This window comes from Triturus cristatus, chromosome 8 (assembly GCF_964204655.1).
Source record: "Triturus cristatus chromosome 8, aTriCri1.1, whole genome shotgun sequence".
NCBI classification, from domain to species: Eukaryota; Metazoa; Chordata; class Amphibia; order Caudata; family Salamandridae; genus Triturus; species Triturus cristatus.
In genome coordinates this window covers 1386572554-1386599775 of record NC_140591.1, presented here as the reverse complement: position 1 = coordinate 1386599775, position 27222 = coordinate 1386572554, and the positions used below count along the sequence as shown (strand labels likewise).

At 45.8% G+C, this 27222-nt stretch overlaps 1 protein-coding gene across 3 annotated transcripts in view; it reads left to right on the top strand.

Annotated features, from left to right (window-relative positions):
* TIAM1 (TIAM Rac1 associated GEF 1) overlaps positions 1-27222 on the top strand; it is a 491618-nt gene that overhangs the window by 161077 nt on the left and 303319 nt on the right. The window lies entirely within an intron of this gene.

Here is a 27222-nt window from a genome sequence, read left to right as displayed (position 1 = left end):
ATCCATCTAATTCCCCATCTGATGCAGCTCTTTAAAATGTACTCATTTGTACTCATTGGACACCAATTTCTAGTGTTGATACTGTACTAAAAATGTTTCACAGGTTCAGATTTAAAGTGTTGTCTACTCTGTTTTCTATGACTTGTTGCTATTGATAACACCACATTACAATAGGTAAGGGTTGTGCTTTATAGGTGCTGATATGAATAAATAGATATGTGCTTCAAATATTTTCCTGCATCACAAAACATTTTACATATTAAACATAATATAACATGTATTTAAATTTCAGTTCTATCATAAATCGTGATCTACCTCCAATCATGCCCATGTTTGCTTGTCGCTTTTGTAGGTAAGGGTAACACGGATGTCATTCTTGTTCGTGCCTGGCTGTTGTTGGGCATGTGTGTGCTGGAACAGTTGGTGCATGCTGCTCTGTTTTAGTCTTAAATGACCCTGGTTGTAATGTGTCCATGGAAACAGAAGCACAATGGGCAATGGTTGGCTTTCAAGCATTATGAAAAACGAGTACAAACTCCTACCATGTGCCTGAAGATTCTAGGTTTGCTTTCAAAAAATTAAATCTAGTTCGCTTCAAAACATGTCCTTTTCTACATAAATTGGAAATGTACTTCAGTTTTTTCAGTTCAACTTCTGTTTGACAAGAATTGAGAGCAATTCAGCTGCTTCTCGTGTTTGCTCGGCTTGTAGTGTCAGCCAATAACTCGGTGCAACTGCTCCATGAGATAGCTTCCAACTTCTCCACTATGTTTCTGGAGCCCTGGTTTAATGGAGGAGAGGGCTTCCCCTGGTTTATAACAGAGACTCGCTCGCTCTCTCTCTCTCTCTCTCTCTCTCTTTCTTTGTCTCTCTCTCTCTCTCTCTCTCTCTCCCTCTCTCTGTGTCTCTCTCTCTCGCTCTCTCTCTCTCTCTCTCGCTTTCTGTTTCTCTCTCTTTCTCTCTCTTTCTCTCCTCTTTCTGTTTCTCTATCTTTCTTTCTCTGCTTAACTCTCCCTCCATCTCTCTCTCCCTCTCTCTCTCCCTCCCTCCCTCCATATATACCTCTCTCCCTTCCTCCCCCCTTTCTCTCTCTCTCCCTCTCTTGGTTGCTTTCTCTCTCTCTTGGTCTCCCTCTCACTCTTGGCCTGTCTCTCTTGGTCTCTCTCTCTCGGTCTTTCTCCCTCCCTCTCTCGGTCTTTCTCCCTCCCTCCATCTCTCTATATCTCTTTCTCTCTCTATATGTCTTTCTCTCTCCATCTCTCACTCTCTGTCTCTCTCCCTCTAACTTGCTCTTCCTCCATCTCTCTCCATCTCTCTCTCTCTCGCCATCTCTCTCTCCCCCCTTCCTCCAGCTCTCTCTCTCTGTCTCTCCCTCCCTTCCTCCCTCCCTCCCTCTGTTCCTCCATCTCTCCCTCCATCTCTCACTCTCGGTCTCTCTCCCTCTAACTTGCTCTCCCTCCATCTCTCACTCTCGGTCTCTCTCCCTCTAACTTGCTCTCCCTCCATCTCTCACTCTCGGTCTCTCTCCCTCTAACTTGCTCTTCCTCCATCTCTCTCTCTCCATCTCTCTCTCTCTCTCTCTCGCTCCAGCTCTCTCCCTGTCTCTCTCTCTCGCTCTCTCTCTCTCTCTCTCGCTCTCCCTCCATCTCTCTCTCTCTCTCTCTCGCTCTCCATCTCTCTCGCTCTCTCTCGCTCTCTCTCTCGCTCCAGCTCTCTCTCTCGCTCTCTCGCTCTCTCTCTCTCTCTCGCTCTCTCCCTCGCTCTCTCTCGCTCTCTCTCGCTCTCTCGCTCTCTCGCTCTCCCTCTCTCTCTCGTTCTCTCTCGCTCTCTCTCTCGTTCCAGCTCTCTCTCTGTCTCTTTCCCTCCCTCCCTCCTTCTGTTCCTCCATCTCTCCCTCCATCTCTCGCTACCTCCATCTCTCGTATCTCTCTCCCTCCGAGGTGATAACTCTGCAGTGAGTCCAGAAGCGTGCCCCGCTGGCGAGGGGTGCTGGAGTATGGAGCGGGTGCTGGTAGTCTGCCTCTTTCACTGGAAGAGAGCTCTCCTCCTGCTCCCACTCCGGGTTCCCGGGACACTTTCCATTGAGCAAAGTTGTACCTTCTTAAACAGAAATGTGAGACAGAGGCTTGGTCAGGCTTCCTCTACTACTAAACGACCATTGGTTTTATTTGCAATCATTAGGAATCCATAGGCCTAATGGGGTTCCAAGTAAATTGTATATTTTTAAATATAAAAATTTCCGTATTTGTTACATTGTGGCAGATTGTAAAATCGTATTTTAGAACATTGCAATAAATAGTTTTTAGAAGCACGTTTTAAACAGTATAAAATGTACTAGCAGTCCCGTATACATGTGTATATACATGCAGTCTTGTAGCCATAGTTAACGAAGTACGTTAAATAATGACCTTTAGCTTTGGCGTCCTAGGTAAACAGGTAAAACATACAGAACACACCCCGCTCTAAAGAAGCCGTCTCTAAAGCATTATCACCTATGACTGAGCTCGCAGCATGCAGCCCGGTCAACACACCTCTCTCCTAGCACAACTCGGAGGATATCACACCAGAGTTTGTCCGCTTCAGTTTAAGATCATCTCCCTGCAAAATAACATCGCCTTCCAAAATGTGGTCGCAACACCCATATTGTGATCCTAAACCTTGAGGATTGACCGTCCTTGGCGGCTCAGCACGTTAAGACCTATGCTGTTGTTGGCTTTCCACTTACAGTTGGACAACCTTTGCTAATCCTGAACCTGGTTGATATCCACGGCTTGTTTTTCGGAGTCTTGAATTTTTTAACTGGCCGCTACAGCAGTGCTGAATTTCTTATTTCTTATTTATTATGCGATTGCTGCATATACCTATAATTTGTTAGGACTGCGCGGATTAACCCTCCCCCCGCAACCCTCCCCCCGGTCCATGTTGTTATATTCGAAGATAACTTCTTTTATGCACTGTAGAGACAAAATTGTTTCTGTTGTCATACACCACATTTATCCTGGTTAACAATGAACTTTATCACTACATACAACAAGGGAACTCCAAATCAGTTGTTTGTCCCAACATAATGATAATCGTTTCATTCAGCAGATGATCTACGCTAATTTTAATTGCTCGGCATCAAATAATATTTACAAGTGAATTATTTCCCTCAGCAAAAACATATGGTGGTAAACATTGCATTTATGTTGAATTTGAACCTGTAATGCTAACGCCTGAGGGATATTTATGCCGGCAGTTATTGGCTGAGCGATTATTACAGCAATACTTTCTAACCGAAATCATGTCCTCGTGCCAGATTACTTATGACCGTATGATAATTTAGAGCAATGTATTAATGTCCACGATCAGTGAATGACCTTCCAGTTTGTGTAATGGCTCTGCCTTTGTGGTGGGTAACCTAATTCCTCCTTAACACGTGATGCTCAAGCAGTCTTGCATATATAGTGCAGCCCTTTGGGCATCTTGGCAGGTACCTCCATTGGTCATGCTTTCGGCATGTCTCGTTGTGGGGCAGAAGCGAGGGTGCCACTTCATCATCCGTTTGAGCTGTCTTTTGTAGTAAAAGATGAAAGGGAAATGCACGTCCTCTGGTGGATTAGCTTCTGTTCCCTTTTCTGCTGCCATTTAGGGCTTCAGTTGCATCTACACACGTAGCCTCCCACAAGAAACCTATGCTTAGTGGTATTCCCTAGTGCTGGAGAGCGGTGCCAAAGCAGACTGCCCTCCTCGCACTCAACCCCGGAAGGAACGACAGCTGCCAGCGAGCGACGCCAAACACCACCCACGGCAAGTTCTCCTGCCAACAATCCTTCACCATCAACAGCCCCCCCACAACCGCTGAACCCATGCTGGACGCCAGTACCACTGAAGCCCTGAGGTATATCCTCCTCAACATGCGCTCCCTACACAGACACGCCGTAGAGATCTGGGACCTGCTCGACACCCTCTCGCCAGACATCGCCTTCTTCATGGAAAGATGGACCAACTCCACCTCTGCCCCGACATCGCCACCGCCATCCCAGACGGATTCAAGACCCAGAGAAAGGACCGCCCCCACCACCCAGAAGGAGGACTCGCCATCGCGCACAAGAGCTACCTCCGACTCGCCGCCTCCAGCACGAGCGACCCCCTCTCCAACACAGAGCACCTCCACTTCAAGATCCAGACCAGCCCCAGAACCAGAATGCACAGTACCCTCACCTACAGACCCCCTTGGCCTCGTGCCTCTTCTGCCACCACCATTGCCTACCACGTCGCACCCCACGCCATCGCCTCCATGGACTACATTCTCATCGGAGGCCCGAACTTCTACCTCGACAACCGCAGTGACCCCGACTCCACCACCCTCCTGGACAACCTCGCCAACCTCGGACTAAAGTAGCTCATCATCACCCCCACCCACAAAGCCAGACACATCCTTGACCCCATTTTTGCAGGAGGGACAAACATCCACTTCAGCCACACCAGGCAGCCCCTCTGGACAGACCACCACTGTGTACACTTCACCTTCAACACCACCACCACCACCGCACCCAAGCCCGCCCCACAGCCGCCACGAAGGAACTGAAGCAAGGTCACAGAGGAACACCTCAACACCACTCTCTTCCATGACCCCCCCCCTCCGCCAGGACCAACGCCAACTCTTCAGCCAAAGAACTACACCGTTGGATCACCAGCGCGCAGACAAGCTCGCACCCCTCCGCCACCCCGTCAGACAACGCCCCCTGAAGGCTGCCTGGTTCACCACCGGCCTCCAAGAAGCCAGACGCTCCTGCAGACGCATCGAGAAACTCTGGAGGAACAGGAAAACCACCGAAGACCAGAACATCTACAGGAATGCCATGACTGAATACCACCAGCGCATAAGAGCCACCAAGAGGACCTTTATCCAGAACAAAATCCAAACCAACGCAAGTAACGCAAAAGAACTCTTCAACGTCATACAGAAGTTCGCCAAAACCCCCAGTGAAGCCACGGACGTCACACCATCCCAGGACCTCTGCAACAAGCTCAGCTCCTATTTCCACCTGAAAATCAAGGTCCTCTATGACAACTTCAGCGAACAGACTCCAGACACCACCCTCCTCTCCACCACCGACAACTAGCCCACCATCACCACCTGGAAACCAGCTACCACTGAAAACACCACCACAACCATGAAGAACACCCGCTCAGGAGCCCCCACGGACCCCTCCCGCCGCACATCTACCATGAGCCGCTGCCGCCAGAGCACCCGACCTATGCCAGACCATTAACACCTCCTTCGAATCTGGCATCTTCCCCGATGGCTGGAAGTAGGCAGAGGTCAAGCCCCTCCTCAAGAAACCCTCGGTTGACCCGACAGACCTGAAAAACTACTGGCCCATCTCTCTCCTTCGCTTCGCAGCGAAAATCACTGAGAGATTCGTCAACGCCCAGCTGACCAACTTAATCGAAGAGAACGCCATCCTCGACTCCTTCCAGTCCAGATTCCGCAGCAACCACAGCACCGAGACTGCCCTCCTCACCGCCACCATCCGCATGCTACTTGACCAGGGCCACGCAGCGGCCCTCATCCTACTAGACCTCTCCGAAGCCTTTGACACCGTCTCCCACTGCACGCTTGCCACCAGACTCCATGACGCCGGGGTACCGCCCTCAACTGGATCCGCTCCTATCTCGCTGGCAGAACCCAAAGGATCAGACTCCCACACTTCCTCCCCGAACCCACATAGATCAACTGCGGAGTACCCCAAGGATCCTTGCTCAGCCCCATGCTCTTCAACATCTACATGGCCCCCCTCGCTGCCATCGTTAGACAGAATGGGCTCAGCATAGTATCCTTCGCCGACGACACCCAGCTCATCCTCTCCCTCACAAAGATCCTTGAAGGCACCTGACTCAGCTTCCAGGAAGGAATGAAAGACATCGCAGCCTGGATGAACAACAGCTGCCTTAAGCTCAACTCGGGGAAGGCAGAGGTCCTCATCCTGGGACCCTCCTCCACTGCCTGGGGCAACACCTGGTGGCTCTCTGCCCTGGGAAACACACCCACTCCATCAGACAGCGCCCGAAACCTCGGCATCATTCTAGACTCCTCCCTCACCATGACCCGCCAGATCAACGCCGTTGCCTCCACCTGCTTCAACTCCCTCCACAAGACCTTCAAGTGGATCCCCGCTGAATGCAGAAAGACCGTCACCCACGCACTTATAACCAGCAGACTGGAATATGGTAATGCCCTTTACACCGGAATCAACAAAACCCTACTACACAAGCTCAAAACCATCCAAAACACCACAGCCAGACTCGTCCTCTGAACCCCACGACATGAGCACATGACCCTGCACCATGAGACCTTCACTGGCTCCCCATCAAGGAGAGAGTAACCTTCAAGCTACTCACCCACAAATCCCTCCACAACATCGGACCCAAATACCTCAACAAAAAAGTCTCCTTTCACGTACCCAAAAGGAGCCTCCGCTCCACCAACCTCCCCCTGGCAGAGACTCCCCGCATCCTCAGAACCAGAGCAGGTGGAAGAGCCTTCTCCTACATCGCAGCAAAGACCTTGAACGAGCTCCTAGGCAACATCAGACGCTCCCCCACCCTGCACACCTTCAGGAAGAGCCTCAAGACCTGGCTCTTCGACTGATCTGGAGCTGCACCCCCCCCCCCCTACCCCCCCCAAGCGCCTTGAGACCCTCACGGGTGAGTAGCACGCTTTAAAAAACCCCGATTGATTTATTAGTTGCAATACTAGCTTATGTTTGCAAGCAAAGTTCGAGTATAAGGAACTGAAAATCAATGAAAGTGTTGCAGCTATGGCCCCTACAGATGCTGAATCCTTGAGGAAAATTCTCAATGTTCAGTCTTTCATGAAATCACTGGAGGCACTGCAAGGAAAGGCCTCTTTTTGTATGGTCACCCCCAATTCTTCAGCTGATGCTGCTGGTTTTTCGACTGTGAGAGTGCACGGAGACCAGCTGACTAGACCACAGTGCTAGTGCCCTGACCCTAAAGTGTATGGCGAATTGGCTTTACCCAATTGGAAATGTTTAACTTACCTGTAGGTCCCTAGGAAATGATACCCTGGTATCCAGGGAATGTAAGTTAGAGGGGTACCCTAGGGCTTTCAGCACTGGTTGTGCCACCCTGGTGGTCCCTTAAGTAAAGTAAGTCCCCCAGTCCGCCACTGACTGCAGACTGGTAGAGCCATTGTGCACTGCTAGCTTGACTTTGCCATTTAAAGTAGTGGCAAAGTCACCACTTCCCCAGGACATGTGTGTAAGTCACCCCTCTGGCAGGCCTACCGAGCCCTAACGGCAGGGTGCAACATATGACACTGGCTGGATATTTACTTTAAATGTCCTTACAGCAAAACACATGAATCACCCTTTTTTACTGTGAAATTACTTGGTCGCCTAATTGGCAAGTACAGAGTAATACGCCGACCACTCAGCTGTGTTTACTCAGTATCAGAGAGGAAGCCAGTTACCAAACCAGTTTCCCTAGGATCGTGTTTACAGGTAGCCATATCCCAGGGGTCGGTTAGGGAGGTCTGAACAATGAGAGAGAGGTCTTGCCATCTTGGGAGTGGGCAGAATCGGGCATCCTGGGATAGACACATGCCACACTCCACAGGAAGTGGTCACCAGGTGAGAGGGAACCTGGTAAGCCAATGGCTACTAACCCTGAGGGCACTTTCTGAGCATAAAAGGGGCACTCCTGGCACCCAGACCTCAGATCGCAACTGACTTGGTGCACTGACATGCTGCACTGAGGGACCACCTAAGATAGGCTGCACCAACGAGGACTGCACTTGCTGAACCTGATTGCTAGCACATAGAGGAACTGTGCCTCCTGTGTCCTGCTCAGGGAGAAGCTGTCTCTAGAGCCCAGTCAAGAAACAAGAACTTCAAGGGCAGCTGGCAGGCCTCCTATTTGCAGCACAGGGACACAATAGCTGAAGAAGACTGCTGGGTCAAGTGGGTAGCCCAATGTCTTCATGGCACTACCACTGCTGCTGGGCAGCACTGAGGACCAGGACCCGACACACAGAGTTGCACCCGTGTTTGCTGTGCCCAGGAATGCTGTTGGAGAGTTGCTGGGACCCTCCGAAAGAAGTTTATTGACACAGCAAGGATTGTCTTGTGACTGACACAACAGGTGACTGGTAGTCTAGTGGTGACAGGACTTTAGCCAAACCGTTGAGAACTTTATGGGACATCAACCATGCAAACATGACCCCTCAATATCTTCGTGGACTAAGGAATCCCTGGAGGAAGACCCCATCAACCGCATTTCATCCACAGCATCCGTAGAGCATCTTCAGCATCCTTCATCCCTTGCATCAGGACCACTCCATAGGAATCAATTGCAAAACTGATAGTATCTGGAACTGCTGAAATATTGCTTCTGTGAAGGTAACTGTTCTTGAGGACCTTGTTGAGCTCTTAACGAGCTCCCTGCAGGAGTTGGTCGTCCCAAATACTTCTGACCGACCGCATTGACACTACCTAAGTTAAACATGTCTACATGTTTAATTAATCGACTTTTCCAACGCTTGTTCGCGGTTGAGTGAAATTGGGTTTATTTATTATTGATTGTAAAATCTATATCTCTGGAACCTTCTGGTGGACCTTTTTCATTCTAGTGTCTACATAAAAAAAAAATATATATATATTTTTTTATAAATTGGTGTCAGATTTCTTGAGTGTCGCGTCCATTTCTTCTTCAATTATTTTGGTGCTGTTCAAATGCTTAGCACTTATTCCTCTGTATACGCATTGCTGCTCAGTGCCACAGCTACCCAGGATTGAGCTGAGGGTTTGACAGATGAAACTCAAGGGCCCTACAGTGGTTGTAAGCGTATTACATATTCAGGTTGCACAACCACACCATATATTGCACCTCTTTTCCTCACACACTCCTACTCTTGGAGGCATTCAACAGCCATCCTACCACAACAGGGTCCACTTTCCTCCCCACCTTCAAGAAGGTGTAAAAAACCTACAGATGCCATATTAGCCAAGCTCAGGCGCACCTGTCCTCCAAGGCTGTACCTGCACCACTCCAGTCCTCCGCATTAATTCAAGAGTGTGGAGGCTGGAAAAAAATATAGCCTAACAGAAACAGTCATGTCAGCTTTTAAATGGAGTAATTTTGGCTTTTTCCCTGGGGAAACATTTGATTTGAGCTTGGAAAATACTGGTCTCTATTCTTTATGGTGAACTCCACATTTCTGAAATGTCCAGGCCTAGTGTTGAGTTGCTTTCCATACATATGTAATCTGCCGTCTTAGACTTGTATCTTCTGCCACCATGGATTTCTTCCTCTGGGCATCTTGTTCTTGTTGATCACTCAATGCTTCCCTTTCTGTGGTGACTGTGGGAGTTTGCACTCTCTCTACATAGAGATAGACACTTCTGGCCTCCATCAATTAAAAGAAATAGTGGTTAGATAATCTATGTGTTTATACATATATATATATATATTTTTTCCAAGTGTTATCTTTGTCCATTATTATAATTTTGTTAAAGTCAATCTTTAGTTCATTGTATTGGTTTGCAAAAACAATTTGATCCAATTGCTATTTTCATAACAAAAACGAGTGCAATAGAATGTGCTGTGTTGAAGCAGTCTAGACATTGAGTAGTTTATTGTGTTGCACATAAACAAGTTTGGCATCATGTACAGAAACCTCTTCACTGAGTAAGAGGATTTAAAAAATAAAGTGGTGAATATTCAGGGGGACGTGACCTGCCTGGAGCCAAGATGGCCACATAAATCGGGAGCTCTGGCGTGTGGGACCCTAATCGCAGATTCCAATTACAAGGGGTTCACAAACTTGACTGAATCCTCAGCCTATAGGTCCGGAAAGGGACCACATGAGTACTGGGAACCTGCTATTTAGGTGTGGAGAGTGGTTGACTATTCCTTCTGCTTGAATGGATGAGGCTGGCTGACTGGAGTAAAGGAGCCCAAGTGCGAGACAAGAGAGAGGCGAGCCCATCATGTCCCTTGGGAGCTGGGTCTGGAGTTTAAGGGCAAGGCCAGTGCAAATAGGGCCAGAACCTGCTCTACACAAAATACATCTGGACAGCAGATCAGAGCGCCTTATACAGCACCATGTGGAAAAATGTTGTCCCCAGACAACCAAAACTTCCATTTGAGTGACTTAAGTTATTTAAACAGGCAGAAAATGGAAAGTCACCTTCCACTATGCAAGAACACTCACGGAAAAAGGCTGGAACTCTGGAGAATTGACAATTACTACATAATCTCCAATCCAGTCTCATCTCGATGGATAAAAAGAATAGAAACTGTAAGCACTAGAATGGACACTATTGCTGCTAAGTTAGATAAACATGAAGGCTGTATCACAAAAGTGAAACATCGCATATTAATAGTGGAAGACACACAGCAGGCAGGAAAGGAGAAGCAGCTATACATGGATCAAGCCCTGAAGTTAATTAAATCTAAAAATGAAGACCTAGATGCCAGGTCAAGGCACAATAATTTGCACATATTAGGAGTGGCTGAGTCGACAAACACTGGCAAGATGGAAACCTTTGAGTCATTACTGATGACCCTGTTTGGCGTGAACTCCTTCCCCAAGATGTTCCTTGGGTAAAGGGTTCACAGGTCGTTAGCTCACCGACCTCCGGGCACTCCTGCTCGCCCCATTATAGCCAAACTGCTGAATTACCAGGATAGAAACAAAGCGAAACAAACTGCAATATTGAGGAGACTGTATTTCCTTATATCTTGACTTCACACTGGAAGTTCAGGGAGCGTGCTGCGCAAAATGCCAGCACAAAGAGGCTGAGAGAGCTTAACATACAGTATGCCATGTTCTAGCCATCCGCCTGTGAATATACCATAAAGGTACAACTAAATCTTCACAGAGCCCCAGCAGGTGACTACTTACCTAAGTCTGACACAGAACCTGTGACTCCGGCCCCATGAGGATCCTCGTGGTCGCTGCCCGATGGAGGCGGAAGTGGCCCGTTGGACAATACGAGTCGCTGGTCTCTTCAGGAGCCAGTCTGGGACTACACTAGTGAATGCCTGACCAGATATGGATTGCTCCCATGTTGACCCACCAGATATAATGTCACTGTAGTGGGGGACCCTGCAGCTAGTGTCCCAGGATATGGCCATCGCCCATTGGTAAACTCCAGGGTAAATATTTCTTCACACTGGCCCTTGGAAAGTCAAGTTTTGTTCCACAGGGACCAAGTCGTTCTGGATCTTGGGACTTGATGGGGTTACATTTTGTCAGTGAAGTTTGGGGGCTGGGGTGCGTGGGGGAGGGAAATGTTGTGGGAAATGAATGCTATTCCTGGTTTTCCAACGTGCTGTTGTAGCACAAGATGGGACACTTACAGTAACTCTGTGACTCCACTGCATAAACCAACATATTATATAATCCCCAGATCAATGATTCACACCACAAGCAATAGCGACGTAGGGCGGACATACTCACTTGGAATGTCAGTGGGCTTATTAACCCTAAAAAGAACAGACAAATCATTACTTACCTACACAGACACCATGTAGATATAGCGCTTCTTTAGGAAACGCATTTGACTCCAAAAAATAATAAACACCTGTTAAATTAATGGCAAATCTTGCCTACACTGCTCCCTACTCATCCTACGGAAGGAGAGTAACCATCCTTGTCAAATGTGGAGCACCTTTCCACCTTGTGCACTCGCTAGCTGATCCTAAAGGGAGATTCATAATTCGTTGGGGTGTGCTGGGATCTGCAGCCTTTGACACTAGTGAACAGATGCAGCCCCACTACGGATAGCCCTGACTTCTACCATACACTCTGTACACTCCGTACTTGAATGAACTAGTCTCAGCGCCTATTGTGATTGACAGAGGAACACAGCAGGGCAGCCCATTGTCTCTTTTACTATTTTCTATAGCGCTGGAACCCCTTGCGGCTACCCTGTGCCAGAAATATAGCCAATTTTCTCTGAGATTTGGTAACAGACCCCTTTTGATCTCGCTATATGTGGAAGATATAACTTTTTATGTAAGGAATCAACAAAAAGAACTCCATCCAATTTAGAGAATGGTCAGTTGGGAAAAGTCAAGCATATTGCCCCTTACATCTTGCACAGACAGAGATTTGAGCTGGAGTACCCACTGCCTTGGGCAACCTCTCCCATGAAATATTTGGGTGTATGGATGATTAGTCTAGACACCAAGGAAATCCTAGCCCTATATTATGGCAGAGCTATCTCTAGACTGGAGGAACAAATAACTGTTTGGCTAAAACTACCGCAGTCTTTGGCGGGACGAATTGGCTTAATAAAAATGGTGGTACTGCTGAGGTTCCTCTACTACTTTGTAAATATATCCATCACATTGAACAACCACTTTAAAAAAAAAAAAAAACTCACCTCTTTACTGGTGTGCCTCACTTGGGCGGGCAAACAACCACAAACAGCCTGGACCGCTCTAAAACAGCCATTTGATAAGGGAGTTTTTGCCATACCCAATATGGAACCTTACTATCTTAGTGCTCAAGTGCACTTTGCCTATTAATGGCTAAACCCGCCCTCCAAGTACTTTCCCCATCTTGCCATTGAAACTGATATAGCTCACCCAAAACCTCTGAACATAACAGTGTGGAATAAAGTAAACCATCTCATGAGCGCAATAAACACAGTGCAATGTACGATGCGTACGTGGGACAAAATAAGGCAAAAGACAACCTTATCTCTCCTTTACTGCCCATTTGCTCCAATAAGGGCTCATCCATTGTTTAGCGTAACAATGGAACCCAAAGCATGTGCCCAACTTTGCAAACTCAGTATAATCAAATGGGGAGATCTCTACAAAGATCAGCAATTTATTGTAATGGAGAAAATCACCACACAAAACCCTCTTATGCCATTGGATCATGATCTACTCCATAGAGTTAAAATGACTAGTAAGAAACGCAGCTCAGAATTTCCTGACGAACCTGATAAATCTGGCCCACTTGAACTTTTAGTTGCTACCAACGGTCCCAAAAAGCTAATTTCATCAATATGCAGGGCTACACAGAAATCGCTTCATGGGAGCATATGCTCAGCTACATTTGAGTGGGAAAAAGATCTGTATCATCAAATATTGGGCAAGGTGTGGGTGTATTGTTGTGCGCAAACGGTTGAGCAGCAGATTGCACCTAATACGTTAAAGATTTCTCCACCGTCTCTACTTCATGCCTTGGAAACTGCACAAATGGGGCCCGAGGGACACTTCCGACTGCGAATGGTGTGACCGGCAGGTGGGGGTAATAGGTCAGAATTGATTTACCTTGCGTGGCAATGTGAGATGATCCACAATTTCTGGACCCAGACTATCCACTCATTCTACTTAATGATTGGATCTAGGATCCAGCCGTCCCTCATCGCATTATTGGGATGGGTTCAGAGGATTCCCCACACAGACAGCAGATTTGTAGCCCTGGCCTTAGTGATGGCCAAGAGATTAGTGGGTAAACAATGGGCCCGCAGAAGAGCTCCGACCAAAGACCTATGGCTGCAGGAACTCTCATATTGCAGTGAGCTGACGGAACTATATAACGAGTTGATGCTAGAGCCCTGTAGGCCACATGGCATATGGATACCTTTTCGGAACCGTTTGACTGCATCTAGAAGTGGACAAGTAGACTGAACAACTGAGTGACCATAGAGAATGTCAATATTTATTCAAACTATACTGGAGGGGTGATGATAACCCTTCTGCTAGTCATTAGCAAGTCCAACTGAAGTGGTTGAGGTGGTATGCTATATTCCTACTGCTTGTCTGTAGTTTACTGCACCGCATCGATGATGTACTTTGTAGTACTGTTAATTCTAATAAAGTGGTGAATATTCAGGCACCTGTCAGATTTCAGGAAAGGAAAGTTTGCACTGGCTGATACCACTGTCACATGGGGAATGGAATGTTGGTTCTGCAGCCTCAGTTGGAAAGATTTACTATCTCAGAGGACATGCTTGTAAAGAAGTATCAAGTTTCAAACCACACTTGAGAAAGTTTTAGTTTTGGTTCTTATACTTTACATGATGTATCTCTTCTGCTTTCTCTTGGCAACTGGTCGACAGAGGACATGTAGCTCCCCTGGTGCTTTTGACTTGCAGGAGGTAAGCTACTGCCCTAATGTATTCATGTGCTTCAGTTAGTAGACAACAAAACCATTTTATGAGACTTGAGCGTGCTCATGCTTGCCTTCAGACAGCGTTCCCATTAATATGAACCGCGCTTGCTTTTCAATCCAAGCCACTCCAGGTGAAGTGGATCCTGCAGCGCCGAGAACTTGCACACCGACCGCATTATTGAGTGATGGGATGAGGTCAATGAACATGTGATGGGTTGTTTTTGCCCTATAGTCTCTACGGGTTGTGATGTATCACCGTCTCCAATGAATGGTGTGCCCCATGGACACAGGGGGGCATATCAGGAGCCAACTCGTTGTGCTGCGCCCTCTCGCAGTAGGAAGTCTGCGTGAATCTTCTTTCTCTCTCTACAGCATATATATATATTTGTGTATATGTGTAGATATATATGTGTGTATATATGTATATATAATATATATGAAAAATCTCTTGGGCTGCAGACAGAAGAACAAAGAAACACAAAGGAAATTCCTGCTCGCGTGATCCGCAGAAAAATGGATCATTGTATGGCCCCTGGAGGGTGTCAGTTAGACTTAAACGATTATGCTCAAGATTTTGCATCGTGTTTATTTTTCGAGAGATAGGCTGTTAAAGGGGGATTCAATTTTCGGACCAATTTCAGTAGCCAAGGAATGAAACCTTCCTTATCTTCTCTGTATGTGACTTTTTGCAGAGTAATCCGCGCGACCTCCAGGGAGTTGACCGCATACATTTTTTTAATGATTTGAATATTTCTTTCATCTTCTTTTTTAGATGTATTAAAATGCGCATCATTGCCCCGGAGACTCGTTTCACATGGCATCTGAGATTTTTTTTTTCTCCTGAACACACAAACCTCCTAGATAACAATAGCCTGAGGCCATAGGACACAAGAGTTTGCATTAATGAGTAGCTGGGCAGAAAATTGTGCTAAACCTTTATCTCTCCATACGAGAGTCCCAATCATGGAATACAGATTGCTGTATATGTCTATAGGGCTTTATGATTTGATATTGCTGCTGCAGCATAATCTGAAATGGGTACATTTATATACAATAGTTTTTACTTTATATGATGTATAGATCCTCATCCTCTTAAGACACAAATATTTTATCCTCTACTAAGAGTAACATTTTCTAATTTTTCCCATAAAAAACGCGCTAGTTGTAATATAGATCGTATGACGCGGGCCCTTCTCACCCCATATCCACTTTGTTCTTTTTCTTCCAACATGACACATTTATCAATTAATGTATTTATTTCTATATTTGTAAATGTATACAATTCTATACTTTAAACCAAGACCCAAGAGGTATAAGGGACAAGCAGCAGCTAAGGGCCTACAATGGGTTACATCAGAGAGAGAGAGGGGTAGTCAGCAGTTGCAGAGGTAGATGCATGACATGCGTGGCGTCACGCATTGATAGTACAATGTCCCTGGTCCATGTACACAACTCACAGCAATCCATGGAGCAGAAAGTGCCACTTCAGCATCGTTGCTGCTTTTCAATTTCACTTCCATTAGAAGTGTACCTTAGGAACTTACCTTTCAAACAGTTGACTAAATTCTTGGCTGTAGACAATACTTTGGGATGTACATATTTGGTGAAGTCTGGCATTAGCCAAGATCTATTAATTGTACTACGATTATGTGATTGTCTCCCTGTCTGTCTCCACGTCTGTCTCTCTGTCTGTTTGTCTGTCTGTCTCTCGGTCTGTCTGTCACTTCAGTCAGCCCCTCTTCATCCATTTGTCTGTTGTCATGCCATCCGCATTTGTCTTCCCATCCCCCATGTAGAATGCTGCATGGACCAGCTCACTTCAGGCACTGGCTAACGAATAGTGAGTGAGTCCATCTGCTCTTTCGCAAGGAGCAAATCCATCCATCCTCAAAGTAGCTCCCGAAGGTATCATGAAGACAACCGTGGCAATGTGTGCTCTTTGCACTCAAACAATATCTTTACTTCTCGCCATTTCTTTGATATTGAAGAGTGCACTGCATTGCTCTCTACGATAAATATTTTACAAAAACATGACAAACCAGCATTGGCCAAACCTAAAGGCTGGTAGCAATTGCCAAACTGTTGGCTTAGCCGATGCTTGCTACAAATTCCAGTACATCTCTACATTAAGATGTATTTACCTCCGATAGGCCAGTTTTGAACAATCCTTTAAAAAAGTATCCATTTAATGTCTTTCTACTGATATTGGATGCCATTTATGCAGCAAGTACCTTCTGTGGGGTTATGGTAGATAAGAATATTTCTTTGGATTTAAACTTTGCACCTTAATTCTGTAAGACCCCGTTTAGGGGGCCACAGGGCAAGCAGGATCTACTGGGCCTCAACCATGGAGGTAAAGTTTGTTTGTATCTGATGTTCCAGGATCCATCCGGTTATGGCTCTAGAAACTTGGCCAAGAACATTTTCTGCACTTGACTCTGAGTAGTAGTGATGGCAAGCAGTCTCAGGCTTCTCAGGAGGTAGTGTTGGGATGCTCTGGTTCGGAGCTCGACAATCTTTCAACAACTCAGTAACTAAATGTGCAGCCCAATGCCTTTCTCTAAAAGAAAGTACTCTACTACATAGTAGAATGCAATACTACAGTTTACCAACAATTTAGTCTCTAGGTGCTATTTAGATTAGGGCTGGGCCGCCTCCTGCTTCCTCTTCTCCACTGTCCAGGCTCTCTCCTGCTTCTAGGTGTCCTCCCTTTCTATGGGAATTGCAGTTGTAGCTCAGGGGCAGGTTAGTCGTCCCTAAATATTTGTGCATGTCAGAGCTCAGTGTCTTACCACTCTTGAGTGGAATCAGTCCTCACCTGTTAGCTTGCCTGCCCAGGCCTTCAGGAATGCCAGCATGCTGATCTTGAGTGGTGGTGCGCTAGCTAGCTTGGACTCATTTAAAAAAAAAAACAAAAAAGGAAAAATCAAGAACCCATAAAAACAAGATTTGAGAAACAGTTAAATGTCCAATTAGATGTTACTTTTCAAGAAGAATGAAATCATTATGAGAACATTGCCAATAAATGGTAACAATTGAAACATAATCCTCTGCAAGGTCAAATGGCATTCAACTAAATTGGAAGATGCCAATAGGATAATTAAACACAGTAAAATGTCCTGACCTCGCCTCCAGCTCTACCTGGTGGTATGCAGCGGCAAGTTCAGTTTTTGTGACCCATACTGCCCAGCCAACATCCCTAACAATGTGTTGATTTTAGGGAAGGCTTGAGCATCAACTCAAACCTCTTTGATAAGACTACAGAAGTCGACAGAGATCCTCGCACTAAAATATTTATTTTTGTGCCACCGGGCGAGGTAGTCATACGGTTGATTCTACAGGTTCAGTGATTCCCTGTTCACATTACTTAATGAACTCTTTTTCTACATCACCTCTCAAACTGAACGGAACCTCTCTCATGTTGTGCTTTGTAGGGATGACATTGGCATTTACTTTGATCCACTTTTTAAATCCTTTGATCTTTCCAACCTCATCTGAAAAACTCGAGGAAAACTTGAGTGAAAGTTCCTCAGCTGCAGATTTTTCGGTAATTAACAATACATGCCATTAGACCTGCCACCCTAGGGTGGTTATCCCCCAGACATTTTTCCTTCACCCTCCTGTTTTGCTGAATTTGGTTTTGTTGGCTTTGTGAACTTTGCCACTGGTAACTAGTGCTAAAGTGCTCTCTTCCTAAAACTTGATAAAATTGGCCTACACCTAATTGTCACATTTTATTTACTTGTAAGCCCCTAGTAAATGATAATGCCTGTACCCAGGGACTGTAATTCAATGCTACTAGTGGGCCTGCAGCACTTATTGTGCCCCCGCTAAAGGAGCACTTTAAAACGTGTCTCAGGCCTGCCGTTGCAGCCAGTAGAACAGTTTTAAGCTGGCATTTTGACCTGGGAAAACCCTTTTGTCAAGTATAAATCTTCATTTTTAATACTTATAAGTCAGCCCTTATGTGGGCCCTGAAAGCGAATGGGACAGGGTGCATGGTATCTAGAAAGTAGGACATGCGGGTTTAAGTTCGACATGCCCTGGCAGTGAAAAACTCCTAAAGTCGTTTTTCGTGTAAGGTTATCTCTTCCATAGACTAACACTGCGTTAACTTCAGATTGGGAACATATAGAGAAATGAGGTTACACTCAAATTAATTCTAATCTAAAATCCATGTTAATGGTAACGTTGGACTGTGTTGCCCTATTACATTTAATAATTTCTAACTTTAGATCAGGGCAGATGGAGAAATACTTCTTGGACGTTTTGAATTGGAATTTAAATCCCACCTTTACGGTAAAGTTGGATTTTTATGTTGTAATTCTTAAAATGCCACTGTTGGAAAGTTCAAATGTTTGTGCCCAAACCAGGGCCCGCTTTAGTGCTGGTGGTACCCGGTTTGACAGTCTTTATTGGTGCCACCCCCAATTACCACCTTCTCCATGGATACCACCCTCCAACAGTGTTCCTCATCTCTCCATAGCCCCTCTCACATCAATTTAATTTGTTTTATAGAGCTACTCATACCAGTGTAGGCCTTCAAAGTGCTTTACATCACACACACATTACACAGAGACAATGAATCATGTGTGAAAATCAATTCATAGGAAATTTTACATAAGACAGTGAGTATTATAAGGTATAGACCTAACATGTTATCCGTACTAGTTAGCAGTATATTTTAAGTGTTTGGTCAGCAGAAGTACAAACTCAGGATTTAAAATGTAGCACAGTGGTTGAGGTTGGTATTACTAATAAGAATGTATTTTTAACCAATTTAACTCTTTTTAGCAACATTAGGATAAAGAAAGACTGGGGAAAAACATAACATTCTAACCTATACCATGCAGTTTTCATGCAGTTCTTTGACAGTTCATAGTTACTGTGCTATATTAGGTTGTAAGTTATGAACTGCAAGAAACACAAGGATCTCTGTGACAAAAGCAGTAACCCCCTGAGCTATCCACATAAGATGCAGTTCTGTGATCCGCATGGTACACATTCTTTGCCGCAGGCATATTAACCCTCTGTGCACTTGATGAGTCAGTGTTGACACTAGCCAAAACTCTGATCTCACATTATTCACCGGAGTTATCTTGCCATTATTATTGTTGCCTGAAAACTACTGGAGACACAAGAAACTCTGCAGCAGGTACTTTTGAACCCATAAGCTCAGCACCAGGTGCAACTGCGCCTTTTGCACTGCCCTAAATAAGGCCTGGGTCACATGACTGTCACTGTCTCTCCGGTGATGGTTGTTGATTCCTTCTAGACATGGGGGCAAAAGGGGCTAGATGTGGACCGGATGGGCAATCTTGTGAGGATGGATGGGGATGAGATGACACCAATCCTGCCATTGCCTTTTGTCACCCTAGACAGTGTCTGGAGCCAAACTCAGGATGGAAGAAAAGGAGACAAAGAGGGCCTCCCCACCAACAGGCTGGCACTGGGGACAAAAGGTGCCACTCTCAGACCCCAATTCATATTACTCCTCGACCTGTGGAAGACCCAGAAGGAGCACTGCCTTACTGCCCTGCTGCCTGAGAAAGGAAGAGCACGTTTCATCGGAACTGTTGCAGTGCATCACAACATGACTCGGGGCCTTGCATCGCAGCACGTAACCGCTCCTGACTGGACTGGAAGCTTCACCAGAACCGACGCAGAGCTTAGAATCGCAACATCCAGGACACAACGGTACAAGTCCCAGTGGGCTGAACTCTGTCTTGAACCCGGCGGTGCTCCATAATGGTCGGCCTAAACTTGTGACTTTGGCCCGTTCTTCTTCTTTTTTTTTTTTTTTTTTTTTTTTTTTTAGTGCTGTTGTTCACTAAAAATGGATAGCTCTCATTCTTCTGATTAGATTTGCTTCTTTTTGGTGCCGTTTGTGTGCTGCATAAATTCTTTACACCTTGTCTTTAAGTTAAGCTTGATTGCTTTTAATTTAGTGACTGTGGGTCACCCTGACAAGCATCGTTATTGTCTGAGTGAGGCTTCCACTCCTCTCAACTAACAACCCAATATCTTAAACTGTTCTTTAGTGGCACCATCCCAAACAGGCCTTGGGTAATGTTCAGTACTGTGACTGCCACGTAAAGTTTCCCTTGAATCCTAAACGCCCTTACATTTCAATATATCTTCAAAATAACCTAGTAAGTCTATCATCCAGCTTTATAACCGTAGTTTTCTTCCACACCCCGTTTTTTCAAAGTTTGCGTGATCATTGTGATTCCAGTGATCAGCTGCCATGTTTAGACACTTGTCACCCATCATTACCTCAATATAGGAACCAACACATTCTAGAGAATCTCCTGTAGTGATACCATTCTCAGCAACATCTAAAACCATGTCCTGAAAACTGTCTTGTACATGCTGAGTTTGCTCAGATGTGAGCTTGTTCTTTGTATCCCTTGCTAGCCTAGAAGGGCTAGTTTTTGAGCTTTGACATACATCTGCACAGTGGCCCATCTTCCCACATGACCTGTGCTCAATATTCTTCACAGGGCAAGGTTTCCTTCCCATAATAGGATGGGATACACACATCTAAAACAGACATTACTCTGTCTAAAGAAAAACATATTATTTATTGTATTCTCCTTTACAGAAACTTTCAATACTTACAGCCAATCTGGTAACATCATCAAGTGTGGGGTTTCCCATTGTCGATAGTTTCTGCTGAGTGCTTCTGTCATAACTGGTAACTAATAAATTGGTCCTTAACCAATTGGTCAGTAACATTTTTGAATAGAAATTCTGCAATTAATCAACGCAATGTGGTGACAAAAGCATCAGCACTGCCTCATTGTTTCTGCACTGTTTTAAAAATAATGTATGAGTTGGGGGAGCGTGGCTACTACCCGAAGAAGCTAGCCACTTAGAAAGCGAACTCTGCCACATCGGACTTAAATAATCGGCTGCCCTGTCTCCTGCAGGACCATAAAGGTTCCACCTGAGTGATTCCTGACTTCCTCAGGGCTTGGCGCTCCAGATGTGACACCGCCGCACCACAAAAACACTTCTATCAAGCTCTGCTCTTAGCGATTGCACTCCACATGGAATGAAGTGTACAGCTCGCCTGACCTAAAAATTGCTGAAGAATGGACCGCGTTTGCCCATATGGCTCTCGCGCTTCGAAACTAACATCAAAGGTGAACTTAAAGATGCAAAGAGGATCCACCCCACAGCAACTATGACCCGGTCGGAACATGTGCCACACAAAATGTGTAACCTTACTTCCAATAGTAAGAGCTTAATACTTCAAAACAATGAATCAAATTAATATTATTAAAAGCTTATGGTTTCTGACCCCGTGCCTCGACCTCCTACTCTGCGCACTCTGACCACTTTCCCTCCTATTTTCCAAGAGGAGCAGTCCGTGCTATGCAGCAAAGTCAAGTCTGGCTCCCCGACAAACCCTCTCAAGCCCGCCCATTTTATGAAATTTCTACCTGTGCTCATTTCTCCTTTGAGCCAGGTGATCAATCTATCTTTCGCTATGGCTGTTGTCCCCAGCGCCTGGAAACATGCCAGGGTGGTTCCCCTGCTAAAAAAAAAACGAATCTCGATGCTGCCAAACCAGAGAGTTTTTGCCCTATCTCCCTCCCGCCTTGGGTCTCCAAGATCTCTGAAGCCTACGTCAATTCCATCTTGACGGTGTATCTGGAGGAAAATAATATTCTGGACCCCCCTCACAATGGTTTTCGTCCTGGTCATAGCACAGAATCTGCTCTTCTTGCTGTGACCGAACATCTGCGATGGGCCCTGGACGAGGGTCGTACCTCGGCACTGATCTTATTAGATCTTAGTGCAGAGTTCGACACAGTCTCCCACCAAATCCTGCTGAAGCAGTTGGAAAAGGTGGGCATTGTGGGCTCTGCCCTGGACTTTTTTGATTCCTTTCTTTCTGAGAGAATTTCCAGGTAGCGCCCCCCCCCCCCCATTTGTCTCTAGAGTTCATACCACCAAACAGGGGGTGCCACAGGGTTCAGCTTTGAGCCTTACCCTCTTTAACTTGTATGTTCAACCGCTGGCGATGGTGGCTAAGACCAGAGGGCTTACGGCAGTATCTTACTCAGATGATACACAGTTGGTAGTCACACTCTCCGATGACATCACTCGGGACGCTTGTAAGTTCCGGAGTGATCTTGAGGCCATCGCAGAGTGGATGACTGCCAACTGTCTCCAGCTCAATGCCAGCAAGTCTGAGGTACTGCTGGTAGGGAAAGACTCTGAGGAGTGGAGTGAGCATTGGTGGCCTGCCACGTTGGGGCCGACACCTGCCCCAAACCGCCCTTAGTTTTCGGACCCAAACCAGGAAGGTGGCAGGGACCTGCTTTGGGCTACTGCAGGGGCTCAAACCACTGTTGGGGTTTTTTGACCCCCCCCCCCCCCCCCCCCCTAATCAGGCAGGTTATCGTTCAGGCTTCGATCCTGTCAAGACTGGACTATGCCAGTTCACTCTATCTGGGGTCTAACAAGTCTGAAATCATCAGACTGCAAAGGGTCCAGAATGCGGCGGCTCGAACTCTCCTTGGCCTGCCTAGGATGTGTTCCACATCTAGTGCTATTCGTCGGCTTCACTGGCTGCCTGTGGCCAAACGTTTAGAGTTCAAGTCCCTTTGCATTACATTTAAAATTCTGAACTTTTCATCCCCAGGTATTCTGGCCAATCTGCATAAATTTTACACCCCTTCCCGCCAACTTCGATCGATGGAACAGCATCTGGCAGTTGTCCCTCGGGTGAGGAGGGTCCGTGCTGGACTGCCCTAACCCCCACTTCACATGTCGGCTTTGAAATAAAAGCTCTCTGATAAAGAGCCTCTTTACGGGTGCCCGTCGGGCATTGCAGCGCTTGCCGGACGAGGAGCAAGCCAAATGATGAAGCATGACACCCAACTGGGTGTGTGAGGGCACTAGTTCCAAAAGGAGCGGACGCCTCGTCATTTCCTTTAGATATCTGACCGACCACGTGCACATATTTTCTCTCTTACTTCTGTTAACAAACTGCATACCCTTTTGACATACTAGAGATTTACTAAGGGCACGTATGCTGGACCTACAAGTGCCCCTGGCCCCCTCCCTCTTTTGTTACACTGTGTTGACCCATGTAAAATAGTCACTAGAGGTAGAGTTGTGATCAGTCCAATTTGTGATGATCAAAGATATTCTGAATGTGATACTCTGTAAAGGTCAGGCTTACTTAAGGTAATCAGATGTATGTCCCAGTTGCTCTAGAACTGATCCAAAACCTGGATTTTTGCAGTACATCTCGATTCCTGCTGCCGTGCCGGCATAAAACATTTACAGTACAGAGAAAACAAATCAGCGGTCTAGCCTGGACAGAAATAAGGCATGGAATTGAGTTATATCTCATGTTGAAAACATCACAGACCACACAAGGAAGAGGCATGGAACCCATCCTGTATTCCTTTTAGCATAGCCAAGAAGAGTAGCGCTGTATGCAGAGCGTGTTCTGTTCAGTGTAGGCGAGTCACTTTGTATCCAAAGTGAGACATGGGACACGTTGTGCTTCCATCTGTTGTTAATGAACAAGGCCTCATCGCTGGAGAAGTAAGCGTGTGGAACAATGTTGAGAGTTTGACTGCAGCCTAAAACACAGTCCTTCTTATATTGACCAGTTTGCACGTGCTTTTTCAATTCTCAAAGCATTTCACAAAAAATGTGTCGGTGTTTTTGCAAACCTATAATAGTTGTCACACTTATAAAACTGCACCATCATTTCTCATGTCCATTTGCTCTTTTGTGTCTGCAAAGCAATAATTAAAACACAGGTTGCATCCCAATGATGTAGGTAGCACCTATATGGGGGAATTGGATGAATGCCTGTCACTTCGTGCTGTGATTGCTGGTGGATAAAATATTATGGGCAACAGGTAGAGTTCCCAAGAGCAGAGACTAGACTAGAATGAAGCCGCAGGCTTTCATCGTTGGGTCATGTCCATCTGTCAAGCCTGTAAAGCAGCCTTGTAGCTTGCAACCCATCTGGTGAACGTGGAATGGCCAGTCCAGTATGGACACAGTGTGTCTGGAAACGTACTCTTTGTGGCAGCAATTCTAGACCAAACCACATGGGCAGTTATAGAAGACTCGCTTGTTGTACTTTACATGCATGAGGTGGTCACCAGATCTCGTCCTGTCAACTTGTGGCAACAAAACTCACAGCTTGTAATAGGTTTTGCACTTAATGTCTTACCCAGTTAGGTGGTGCAGTATTCTGTAATCTATGCATACTTTTTTTATATGGTTCCGCTTCTCCATATGCAGCGTGGCATTCATTTTCTATTCTCTGAAAGCTAGTTTGCTAACTACCATGAACCACTGTTACATTACGTGTTATTATTCATTACATCAAGAGACACAGTACATAACTTTTATCTGTTTAAAAACAATTGTCTGGTCAAATTCTATTTAATATCACAGTCTGGTAAGTACCCAACGCGGTTAGATTTATGATATGAAAATGGACCTGTACTTTGCAAAAGTAAATATCATTACTTCTTCAGGTTGTCCAATGTTGATGGAAGGCAGTGCATTGTTGAGTGTCCCTAAGTGCAGTTACTCTGGTGTCATAAATACTTTGGAGTCATTAATTACCCACAATGTCTGATTTTGTTATTTATTACCAGGAGTTACGTTTCTTTTATTGATTCTGTGATTGGTCCCACAGACTGTCTTTTGTTTTGCATATATAAAGCTAACAAAATAGTGACAGTTTGCTTTGGTTACTTTAAGGTAAGTGAACAGTGCATATGCACATTGTGGCTTGGTTGTCTGTTCTACTTATTCAATGAGTGCTTTAGTTTCTAAATGTAAAGTCAGTCATCTTAATTCCATCACTCTTTGATCCATACTTCATCCGGGTTCAGTTCGAACAGGATGGCGGAACAGTGCAAATCTCACCGGGCAAGATCCGTAGGTGCCATAGGAATTTTGTGGCATCATATCTGATAGAGCTGCATATGTCAAGCCCGAGATGTTTCCACTGTTATGTCAGTTCTGCTGTTTTTAGGTTGGTAAGGTGCATTAACTATCTGTATAGTGGTGCTGGCTCTTGGCAAACACCATGCGGTGCCAACAGCGAGTTACGAATATACATATTTCTGCCATGACATTAGTTTATCACATAAGAAGTGAAGGGCCCTGACAAAAAGTGCAAGGTGTTGTTTTGGATGCACAGAATCCTCTTAATTTGGGTAGGGTCACTCAAGATTCATGTGCCACAGTGGCACAATAGCAGTCACCCAATAAACATAATGATATCTAACAGTTTCTGCAGTCCATCTGTATTGCCAATTGTGGTGAATCCAATGTCTAGTAACAGTGCTTTCCAAACTTTTTATGTTGGTGACACACTTTTTAGACATGCATCCTTTCGCGACACGGTAATTCAGTCTTATAATTAGATGCTCATGTGCACTGGGAGAACGCCAGTCTCTGGCAGCATAAGCCTGACAACCTGTGACCTCTCCTCGGATCTAGCATGGTCACAGGAGCTGCAGCAGAAGTTAAACACTTGAGTCACAAAGACCAGATCAGTCGACCTGCTCAGTGAGCAGCTGAAAAATATTTTGTATGGTAAAAGTAATTTGAGCAACTGTTGCCGCTATGATGTGTGTGACAAAATATTTAATTGCTGGAATGCGGTAACAAGGTATTCGATTTAGCTTAACAGCAGATAAGTGACACTTGGCAGGGCTGCTCTGGTTCTATCAAGGGTGGTGGAGAACGGTTAGCAAACGTCAGTTTGGACCCCAATGTGCGTTACTTTCATTGGTGTGCCTAGCCCAGCCTGCAGTAGGGTCGAGGGTCCTTCTTCGGTTGGGCAGGAGGCAGGCGGGCCTCCACACTACTGTGTGCCTTCCTTATCAGGCGGATGTATCCGATCACCACCTACCAATGTTGTGCAACAGAAGATTACCTCTGCTGTGCCATACATCAACGCGACTGCTGACACGCCGACGTCTGCCTCCCTCCGTCTCTTCATCAAACCTTGTGTGAGTTATCTGCCCTCTGCCCGTTGCCCTCCTTGTCTGTTATTCCATATTGTTCTCACTTACCGCATTTCTAATTGCATTTGAGATTTAACATACACTGCACAGAGTTCATTATTGACAAATGGCACCCAAGGGTAGATTGTTTTTTGGGCATGAAATACTGCTGCGTGAAAATCAGCAGAATCAAGGACCTTTACAGCTCATCTCAAGTTTGACGAAGATAATGGAAATAAATGGAGGAAAATGAATTACTTAAAAAAAAAAAAAACACAAGCGTGAGCAGTGTATTTTATACTTCAGCCACAGCTACATCCGGAAGGGAGAACAGCAGCGTGATGCTCCTCCTCTTCTGCGGGAACGGGTATTGCGTCACTAACATGCGCAGTACTGTCCTGCATGATGAATAGACCGTGTCTCATATTCGTCTGCGACACACCCACACATCTCCGGCGACACAGTAACGTATCTGGACACATAGTTTTGAAAGCTCTGGTCTAGTTGGACAAGCACAATTGAGTTGTGTTTCATTAGCTGTTTGAGCTCTGCTAGACTGTCAACTCGGCCTTATCTGAGGGGGCATGATGGTCAAATAAAATGATGGGCTGGGATGTGTCCCTGGGAAATTACCAGTGGCTGAGATTAATTCAAGCATCCCACCCATCATTTTTTTGTCAACTTCAGTGCGACTGGTATGCCGACATGGGTCCCGGGCTCACTGTGCCACTGGAACCAAACTGCACCTGACTGAAAAGCCCAAACGAGAGCAAAACCGGGCTTGGGTTGCTTATGCTCCTCTTCAGAGAGGACCTGGCTTAGCAGTTCAGGCTACGCTGTTCTATTGGAACAGGATCAAGGCTGATTTTCATAAAGCTGGGCAAAACAATGATGGGCTGGGATGTGGCATTGAGTCATTACCCATAGCTTGGATTCATTCAAGCATTCCATCCATTACTTTCTTGTTTACTTCAGACTGTCAAGTGAGGGGTGCTGGATGCAGGCTGGACCAAAATCCAGCATGAGGCGCTGAGTTGAGACCTTTTCCTCTGCACTTCCCATCTCGCA